The following is a 10,675-nucleotide window of genomic DNA, read 5'->3' as shown; positions in this document are numbered from 1 at the left end:
CGCCCGCTTTTGTAGCCTCCTTCGCTTCCCCCGCGTCTCCGCACCAGCCCCGGCTCCGCGAGGGCAGGGGAGGCGGGTCCAGCTCCCTGCATTAGCATAAGAGTGCAGCCATCTCCCCCCACGCCTCCTCCTGCCCTCGGAAACGCTGGCCCGTCGGGCAGACAGCAGCCCCCGCCGGCAGCGCCGAGCGCAGGCGGCGGAGCGGCAGAAGCTGGGGGGAGAGGGCGATGCCGAGGGTGGCCCCAGCCAGGGTCACTGTTACCCTCCCCTTTGCAGCAGGCCCCTGCCGGCTGGGTCCCACCAGCCCTGCCAGGGGGCAGGTGCTGGGGGCAGTCCACAGCCTCTAACAAAAGTCACCTTGGCAGGGGATGGAGAGCCTGAGCACCAGCTTTGATGGGCAGCCAGGCTCCTCTGACCCAGGTGGTAAAGGGCATTTGCTCTTCCTGGGCATTTAGGAAATGCTCCCAAGTTAGGGAGGGAGGAGAAAGAAAGAGAGAGATGTCTGAAACAACTCAGCTTTCAGTCACAAGGCCTTCTTCCCCCTCCCTTGCAGAGATGCCAGTGCAACAGGTGCATCCTAGGCACTCTGCTGGTGTGTGGCCAGTGTGCCTAGGTAGCTTATGCTGGATCTGTGTTGCTCCTGATTTCCACGGCCATGGCTGGCACATTCCCGTTGGTCGCGTGGGGGGCAGGGTGAAGACAACAATCCCAATGCCTGGACAGCAGCAGTTGGCACCAACCTGGACACTGTACTGTTAAAAAGAGGCACCGGACCTGAGAAACTAATGGGTAGGAGAGAGTCCGTGGGGTTTGGTTGGTCAGGTAGTTTAGTCTCCTTTGTAAAAGTTCATGAGTGCCCTAGTGAGGGGAATGATGTGTGGAAACAGCCAGCTAAAGTCTGCTGCAGCTTTGGGAAGGGATGATCCAAGTTCTCCCGGGACCAGCAGACCTCATGCAGCCAAATGCATTCTCCCGTGGTGCGCTAGTGCTGGTGGTGCACACTCCCGTGGGGCGCCACTGTCCCATTCTCTGTCCTACACATTGTTGTGCTTGGCAGCGATACATATTCATGTCACCAGCCCATTGTGTTTCGTGTGGCCACTGCTCTCAGGTAAGACTTGCCACTGACTGTGGTCTTATCTTCCTGGGACCCCTTCTGTACTCCAAGATCATTGTCCATTACTGTATGATTCAGTACAATACGTGAAAATGCCTGTCATTTATAGCATCCCTGCATCTTGACACCATGGCTGTATAGTCAGGCCGGGGAACTGTCTGGTAGGTGGCTATGGCAGAAGAGTGGGTGGGGAGGGAGAAGAACCACTCTGCCACTTCCATAGAAATGCTTTCTTCAAAGTCCCTCAGTGCAGAGGCCAAGTATGGGCCCTGGCTGGACAACAGCACTCCTCTGGCCAGCAGAGGTCACTCCGTCTCACCGGAAAGATGAGCTGATTCCAAACTCAGCAAGGAGGATGCAGAAGCGCCAAACAAATGGGGCCAAGGCTGTGTCATGCCTTGCCCATGGCCTGTGGGAGACTTACACAAGCTGGTATTCCTCCATCACTGATTTCTCAATGCCTAAGGATAGTGGCCACCCGCTCAGACAGATGAAGAGAAACAACAAAAGAATGAGCTCCATTTGTTCTCCATGGACAAGCGAGAAGCAGCTTAGCAGCACCAGAGGGGAAAAGATCCAGGCACTGAGGCACTGTGTGGGCACAAATAAATGACATAGCTGGGCAAAAGGAGCCTTCTATTAGATCAAAAATTGATACAAACATATTAGCGGGCAAAGAAAATCTTCCAGTGGCCATAGAAAGGTAAGGCGGGAATACAAGAGAGGAGGAGATTCACATAACAAACAGTGTGCCCATTTGAATGGCTAGTTCTCGTTCATGTGGCTGCAGAGCGTTAAGCAGTTTTTATCCCTGAAGTGGGTGTTTCCTGCACAGTGCACTTCATGATAAATGAAGGGATTCCCGAATGGTTGGTAGGCCTGTCTGTTTAATTTCTAAGCCTCTTTGAGCTCTTGTAGGAGGGAGGATTTGTACAAATTCTGTACAAACAAAAAGAAAGATGTCATGGCTTAGCCAACGCTACGAATTAGATTTGTTTTCATGGCCCAAACACTTCTTCCCTGTCCGTGTGTATTTGATACAGCCATGAAGAACAGCAGACTCCACCTGTGCCCAAGACTGTCTGATTTTGTTTTCTTGGAGAAGGAACTTGGGACCCGGGAATTAAATCCTGTATTATAATAAGCATGGGCAGCAAGGCAGCGGTACGGGTGCTTCTGCCCAGGGTATGGACTGGATGATTGTTTTCTCATTAGGAGGACAGGAAGTTTATTTCTGAGCAGGCTTCAAGCCTGTCTGCCTTTCTTGATGCAGGTTGCCAAGAGTTTCCAGGTACTATGACCAAGGCATATGTAAATGAATGCACTGTGTCAGGGTGGATTTGATTTAAATCAAATCAATTTAAATCACGATTAAAATCATGATTTAAATCACTGGTCAGGAAGCCTTGATTTATTCATTGTTTTCTACAGCAAGTGCATTCTTGTTGTTTGATATAACCTTGATACATATTATTCACAACTCAGAGATAGATGTAGGTTTTGTTTTTAGATGGTACATGCTATACATTTTAAAGCAATGACTTACTTTGGGGGGTTTTTCAGATATATTTTGCAGCTACATCAGAAAAATGAACTATGATTTGGTTATTTTATTTACAATAAAAAGTCATTGGGAGGTAAACTATATCCAGTTCACTAGATTAATCATGGATATTTGGGGGATATTTTTGCTACTTTATATTAGAGGTACATCAAATGAGCACTGCAGCCCTATGTTATTAGCATGCAGCTTTCTTTACTTTCTTCTAGATTTCTTCTCTTTTTTTAGGGCCTGGCAAGCCTGCTGCCATGATAGGTTTTCCCTTCTACCACACCATTCCCTCACTAGATCTCAAATCAATGGAGAGGCTATACCCAGAAACTTATCCCTCAAGACTTCTGGAACAGTCTGCTCAAAATGTTTCTTTCGTTTCTACTGCCCCTCCCTCCTTGCATTTATCTCCAGACTCCTCCTCCTTGCCCAGATCTACTTCACCCCCAACAATCCTCTCTTCATTTAACTTCCTGAAACTTTGCACTTTTAGAGAGAGGTAAGGGCTTGACTCTGTACAAAAACTTGCAAATAGACAACAGGGCCAATGGGTAGGCAATCAGGTTTGTTATCTCCCGTCTCATAAAAGTCAATTGGATGTGTATCTTGCTAGGATCCTGTGACCCCAGCTGACTTCCTGCCCCTGGGGCAGGGGGCTGGACTCAATGATCTTCTGAGGACCCTTCCAGCCCAAATGTCTATGAAATCTATGAAATCTACATATACTACTGTTAACAAGGATGTTGTCTTTGAAGACACAAATCCACAGTTTGAGAATTGAATCTAAGCATCACAGAAATCCTTAATGGGATCTTTAGACTGAGCACTGAGTCCCATTGGGTAGACTGGTTTTCTTTAATCCATGGATGACTGGTGCCTCCTGGCTCGGGGGGGGGGGGTGGCACCAGCTGCTGATTGCCCTTGGGGGTGGTCCCCCAGCAGCTGATCGCCGCTAGCAGAAGTGCTACTGGCAAACCAGAAGAGCCGCCAGCGCTTGTGGTCAATCGCCAACTGCAGGGGTGGGTCTTCCAGCAGCTGATCACTGACCCGGGCGGGGAAGTCCAGCTGCCTTCTCAGCAGGGGCTCCAGCCAGCAATCCCCACTCCCTGGCCAATGAGGGCCAATTTTAGGGGGGGCACATGCCCCCCATGCCCTCCGTAGGCGTCGCCTATGCTTTAAACTTTACTAATCTATAGAGGAACCCCTGGCAACCCCAAAAGATTGGTTCCCTAATATAGTCCAGGGCCCGTTGTGACCTATTTATAAAACTTTTCTAAAAAGGTTACATGAATATATTGTCTCAAATAGTGTAAAATTAGAAGTTATAATCCCTATTCCATGATGAGTATGAGCTTTAATATATCTTAAATTAAAACTATCTGTATATAGGTTTATTTTTTTTAAGCATCTTAACAAAAAAATACAATTAAAAGGAAGAAATATATATATATTTTAAACATCATTTATGTTTATCCACCCTGCACACTATAGAGCAGGCGGGGGGTCGTCCCTGCATACTGCGAGATACATAGACCAGGGTCATTGCTGAATAGGCTCTCTCCCCTCTATTGAATGGGTGATCCAGAAGATGTCCTGCTGGCTCTGCACAGGAAGGCTTCTCAATGACTTTATATTTTCATGGGTGCAGCACATGGATTCTCCTTCTCACCTGGCTTTCTGGCCTTGCTAGGTTTGGGTCCTTGCAGTGGGGGAATAGAAGAACGCTCCCTTCCAAGGGGCCAGGTATGGTTTGTTCAAAGGAGGGGACTGGGGCGGGATGAGAAGCAGGAGTGTTAACCAACATAGCATAGGGATGCAGAAATGGTCAATCAATAAGCAAAGACCAGCCCACTTCAGTGGGCCATGGTAAAGCAGGTTTACAGCAGGCTGCTGTTTCTCCCTCTTCCCTCTCCGGAAGCAGGGCTATGGGAGCTGCCTACAGGCTAATTTCACAAGTGGCTGACACCAAACAGTGACCTGTTCTGCCTCACATGGTTTTTAATTAGCACCGGTATGGCCTCATCAGCTTGATAATTGCTCTGTTCATGGGTCAACAAGCCAGTGACTGAGCAGCCTCTGACCTCTGGTTCCCACCTGAGTAAAAGCTTTTGCATGTGCAGGGTGGGACAGTGCCTCAGTGCAAGTTAGTTTCTTAGTTTGGCCTATTGGCTCTTCTCTGGGACAGGAAACAGCCTCAGGCCTGGGGCTTAGCATTTCTCTTCAGTGCTCCTCAGATCTAAACCAGCCTCGGTCCTTCTAGTTGTGGGCGCTTGAAGATTTCAGGTTATGCTTCTCATTCTCACCCAATTGCACCTCCGGCCTGTCCAGGATCCCCATGCATTTCTGTACTGAGCAGCAGCAGCCTCTGATGTTTAGCACCAGGTTCTCACATGACTCAATCCATTCACCTCCCAGGAGACCAGCAATTGCTGCCCTATTCTTAGGCTCCCAGGTAGCTCTGTCAAGACCCTCACCCATGACGGACATGCCAAGCTGTCCTGTAACTCTGCTAATGCATTTCTATCTGGCCTGAAAGTCACATCCCATGCAGCTCCTCTTTGCTCACTAGCAACACATCCTGCTATTCCTGGTCCAGAGTTCCCACACAGCCCCTCAGGAGCATCCTCCACTGACCTATAATGCTCTTGCCTGGGGTCTCTCTTTCTTCTACCCAGATACTGCCAGTGGGGTTGTTTGTGATGGGTTGGCGATGTGAACAGATATTCTGTGGGGTCTAGATTAAGTTTCTCTTCCCTCCTGTCCTAGAGCTCTCCTTTCGACCTGACATGACAGAGAAGGAAAGAACATTGCATTTTTATCTCTTGCACCTCAAGTACTCATTCTCCTCAATATGGAAAGGTTGTCCTGTTAAAGTAGGACGCTAGACCCCAGGACACTTGGGTTTCCTTCTCAGCTCTCTGCCACCATGGGCTATTCACTGTCCCAGTTCCCCATCTGTAACATGTGGTTCATAACATTTCCGTTCACCCACATTTTGTTTGGTTTATTTATTTGACTGCCTCCCATTATGTGTTTGGGCAGCATGGCACAATGGAGTCCCGATTGCCACTGGGGCCTTTAGGCCCTACCATGATACAAATAAGATTAACATGGTGCCCTGTACGCCACAATATTTACATGAGGCAGACGGAGAGGCAGAACAGTGGAGGTGACAAGAAACAACCTGTTTAATTCCACAACCATGTGGTCCAAGGTTTCCCCTGAGGATGTTGGAAAGAAAGAAAATAAATTCCATATGTACACTGGCAGAGTTTTCTTGGTGTTCTTCATCCACTGGCCCGGGATACATTTTGTCTCTTGGCAGAGTGTGGGTGTAAGCATGGGACTGGTCTCTGGAACCCATAGACTCTCCCAGATCCAGATCAGAGGCCCGATCTCTGTGTCCAGATGTCCTGTATTAGCACCTGGCTTTCAGCATCCCCAAGAGGACATGGCACCTTGAGAAGCCGTGCTCCCACAAGTTTCTCACAGACTGCTGCAGGGGCCATTAAAGTTCAGGAAGAGGACTAGGGTGGCACAGGGGACTAAGGCATGTGTTTAACAGCCTGAGAGGTTGCAAGTTGGAGGCCACAGCAGAAGCACTTATCACATGGCCTGTCACATTCCAGTGAAATCTGTGATTGCTGCTAAATACCTTGTCACAAGGACATAAAAAAGGAAAGATCAGGATGGTACATGGTATATATTGATGCTGACGGGATTAATGCCCCAATTGGCCTCTGGGGTGAGGACTGGATGCAATTGTAAGCATATTTCCATCTGGCCTGTAGTAGCCCCAGGTGCACTGAGGTGTGAATGTCCATAAAAACATGTTTCCCTGGTGTAGCTTGAGGGGACTGCATAGACATCTCCATCTGAAAGAATAGTGAAAGGGTTAAATATGTCAGCATCAAGGGGGCTGCTCTATGTCCTTCTGAAAAGATACCCAGCCTTACTCTCAGGGAATGTAAATGCACAAAGCCTGAGCAGCTGGACACAGTGAGTACCTTGGGTGGAGCCTTCTCTTACTGTTATTTGCAAACCTCCGCTGCCACCCCCACCCCCCCAAGAGGGTATTTGAGTTTATCCAGAAGTCTGGGCACAGAGAGGCTGGAGCTCAGAGGAGAACAAGCCCCCTTTCTTTGTGGGAAAAGGCAGCTACTTGAAGTGGTCAGACAGCCTTATCTCTGGCTTGGAAACCCATGCTCTGATCATTTGTCAAGATTAGTGCCTGTTGTAGAAAGGATGGAGCCTTTCCAAATCCCCAGTCAGATCTACTCTCTGTTCCCAAGGCCATTCATAAAAATGCCAGAGCAGCAGCAGGAGCAGCAGCAAGCCACACACCCCAGGATTGTGGGTTGGGAGGGCAGGAACGGGTCAACTGCAGCTTACTCTAAATCAAGTGGTTTTATTATTTGCATGCTCACTAGCACCCTTTATCCGGCATAACACAAAGGACAGCCTCACCTTTTGGAAAGAGGAAGTTGCTCCTTAGCATGGAGGAAGTTGCAGCATGTTTGAAAGCGCATCCCTCAACTACACAAAGACCCCAGGAAAGGGAGAGCAGAGGTGCTGGGAGGAGGAAAGCAATAGGTACAATTCCAAAGAGCAGCACGTCCACAGGGACAGTTTTGAATTGGCTTCAGGGACATACTAGAAATGAAAAAGGCAAAGCATGGAGGTTTCCTGAGGGAGGACTAGCTGAAGGGAGTAACCTTTAGGAATAATGTGGCCTGGTTTCCTAATGTGGATGCAGCTTGGTAACACTTTGGGGGTTTATCTAGTCAGGTGCTGGCAAGGCTGTGCAAGCAGGAAGGACAATAGGCATGGGCTTGTGGGCTGCAGAAGGGCTCAGAAGAAGCAGGCAGAAGGCAAGGGGGGACCCTGGCATTGTTATAGGCAAGATGGTGTCACTGGCTGGCTGACACTGCAAGGGGAATCAGACTCAGCCTGCTCTATGGTGAATCAGTGACCCTATTTCCTCAATTGATTGGGATCAAATGGCTTGGGTCAATTATTGGACTCAGCTGAGAAGGAGTTGCATGACTTAACAGGCTGGGAGTGGGCAGTGGGAGGTGATTGCTGCTGGGGGAAGGAATTTTATTTTCTTGTGGGGAGGGAGTTTCTCTCAGATTGGTGAGAGAAGTTTCTGGGGCCCTGTATGGGGCTAAATCCTAGGCAGGAGGGCTATGGAGGAAAACTAGTGAGGCAGTTAGGAGGACTGGAAGGCCTCTTTGAATCCTAGTTTTTTGTTGGATTTTTTTTAAAGGGCTGTTTTATTTTATAATTACATGAGCTAGAGGTGCTGAGTGAGATGGTCTGCCAAGGAAGGTAGACCTCAGGAATGAAATCTTGGTACAAGGGTGAAGGGAACAAGTGAGCAAAACTCCAGAGGATGGTGAAGGGGTGTTGCAGGACCTGACTCCATGGGCGCTAGCAGGAAGAAAGGGATGAAAAAAATCTTAAAATTAAGATCTTGGGTTTAGAAGCCAGGGAGCTCTGTGGCCAGCTTAGGGACTCTTAAAGCACTTGTCAGCTGGCTGTTCTGGTTGCCCAGGAACAGATGAGAGAAGTAGCTGGATGAATATCAGAGCTAGTTCAAAGATATGAAGATCTGGATGGTGCCAGTGAAGCAGGGACACCTGAGACTGAGGCCAGCCGTGAGTCCTCCCAGAAGGAGGGAGAGCCTGAAGAGGCAAAGCCTTCAGCCCATAACACAGAGGGCAAAGGGGAGCTCCAAGGCCTACAGACACAAAGGGGGAGAGGTCAGCAAAGCACTTGGCAGGTGAAGAGGGGTCAAGTGTTGGTCTCGTAGGGGTGAATTGACTGTACAAACTTTTAAGTCAAGTGTAAACAGACCCAGTTGGGATGGAGTGGCTGCTAAAGCTAAGGAAAGGGAAGCAAGAAGTTTGAATGAGTTTATTCAGAAGCTTTTGTTCACCATAATAAAACCCAGTCCTTACTTAGCTTCAACAGTGGCTCTCTCAGAACTTTCTGGAGGAGGCTAGTATACACTGCCTCTGTTTTATAGATGGGGAAACTGAGGCACAGAGAGGTGAGTAGGAGGTCACTCTGTGGAAGAAGCTTGGTCACCCAACAGGCCAGTAGCAGAGCCCCAAACAGACCCCCGAGTCTCCCAAGTCCCAGTCCAGTACATTAGTAGGCAATGATGAGCCACATGGAAGGGAGAAGTGAGAAATGGGGTCGGGCAAGTTAAGTACAAGACTTACAGGTGGATCAAGGGAGGATGAAATCCTTTACTTAACTATGAACCCAAATATCTTGTCAATCTTCAAACAGACTGTGCTGCAGCTAGACCACACGGATTCACTAATCCTTTTCACAAAGGAGATTCTGGGACTAATTCTACTAACTGCACAGAGTGCAAATAATGGCAGCATCTGCAACTTTTTAGCCAGATGTTCCAGAAATGGGTGCACACATGCATATAAATGGGACACATCTAGGATTCAGCATGTACAAATACTGCTTCTCTCTAGTGATCCCATAGGATGTGCCCTTGTTTATCTGTGCTTGCAACTTTGCAGTCCCCTCTCCTAATACTCTCTTCAGCATGAATGACCTGGGATTCTGCTTTCTCACGATGGGTACAGATGCAGCTCTCCCAGCCCCGGTGTTGTAAGTAGTTCTGAGCATGATCTTGCTCAACTAAGAGAGAAGACTGGGGAGGGCCTCCTATAGGCTTACATCTAACCTCCTGCAGACTTGCCTATGTCCAATCAGACACAGCAGCCCAAATAGCACAGTTGCAATGTAAATCAATATCTGAGCCTTCTCCAAGGTGGGTGTGGGGAGATTGTGGGGTTTTGTGTGGTCTGTTATTGATGGAAATGCCACCTGTGAAGGTCAAATAAAGCTCCGGACTTCCTATTAGTGTTGTGGATGTTTGCATCCAGGTGTTTTTCACCTAATATCTGCCCAGTCCCAGCTCTTTCTGGAAGACTCATATCTATAGGAACCATAAGAAATCTGGTCTGTCCCTATAACTATCTTGCTAAACCATGTCAGGCTTCTCAACCACCAGGTGCAATGCTGGGGGGGACTGCACAGACCTGCTCTCTGTGCTGTGTCTCCAGCCAGCACTGTACTGTAAGAAAGAGAAAGGGCTGCCTTCCAGCAGGAAAAGATGATGTCATCTGCTACAGAAATAATTCAATCATTTCCACACCATTTAAATAGTTCCACCCCATCTCAGCACTTGTGGTTCAAACACTTCTTTTCATTTCTCCTGGGTGAAAAAGGTTTTTGCCTAGGGATTGTGTCACCACCACAGGCACTAAAGATTCAGTGTTCATGGTGAAATTACCCACTAGCATTTAGTTTATACAACAATCCCAGCCTGTCTACCTCCTCTCATCTTTTCCCCCCACACTTGCCTACTAAATCCAGACAGATTCTCTGAGGAGCATGGAGTTCATCAGGTTGACTAGTGTTCCTGTGTTTCAGTAAGATTAATTTCTTCACTGGGACTTGCTAAGCACGCAGAGATCTTCGTAAGAAGCCCAAATGTGAAACACTGACTTTTCTCCAGCTGCTATTAAGATTCAAAGGGACCCATTAGTTTCCACTGACTTGGGTAGAGCTTTGTCAGAGCCCATGGGCCTACCTGAGGTTTAAATTTTGGCTCGGTACAATTGTACTACATAAGAAGCACAATTTCATGCAAAGTTTTATCCCAAGACCATTCCTGATGAGGACAGCAATTCCGTTTTTATCTTCCTAGGGGACAAACAGGCAGTTTGTTCCAGAAGCACAAGGAAATTCCCTTTTAGTTCTCCACCTTAGGAATGCTCTACAGTCCATTCTCTGGCTGCATACATACATATTTTCCTCCTCTTCCTCATAGGGGCTGTAGTAAGCACCAGTTCTAGAAATCCATCTCAAGAACATTGATTCCTGTCATGGTGGATGATGCATAAATGTCATTTCATGTGGATACAAAAGTCTGACCCAGTTGTCACCTAAGGGTCAACCTCATGTTGTTC

This window comes from Crocodylus porosus, unplaced genomic scaffold, assembly GCF_001723895.1.
Source record: "Crocodylus porosus isolate Cpor-Errol unplaced genomic scaffold, CroPor_comp1, whole genome shotgun sequence".
In the NCBI taxonomy this organism is placed as follows: domain Eukaryota; kingdom Metazoa; phylum Chordata; order Crocodylia; family Crocodylidae; genus Crocodylus; species Crocodylus porosus.
Note: the sequence above shows the minus strand (reverse complement) of the source record.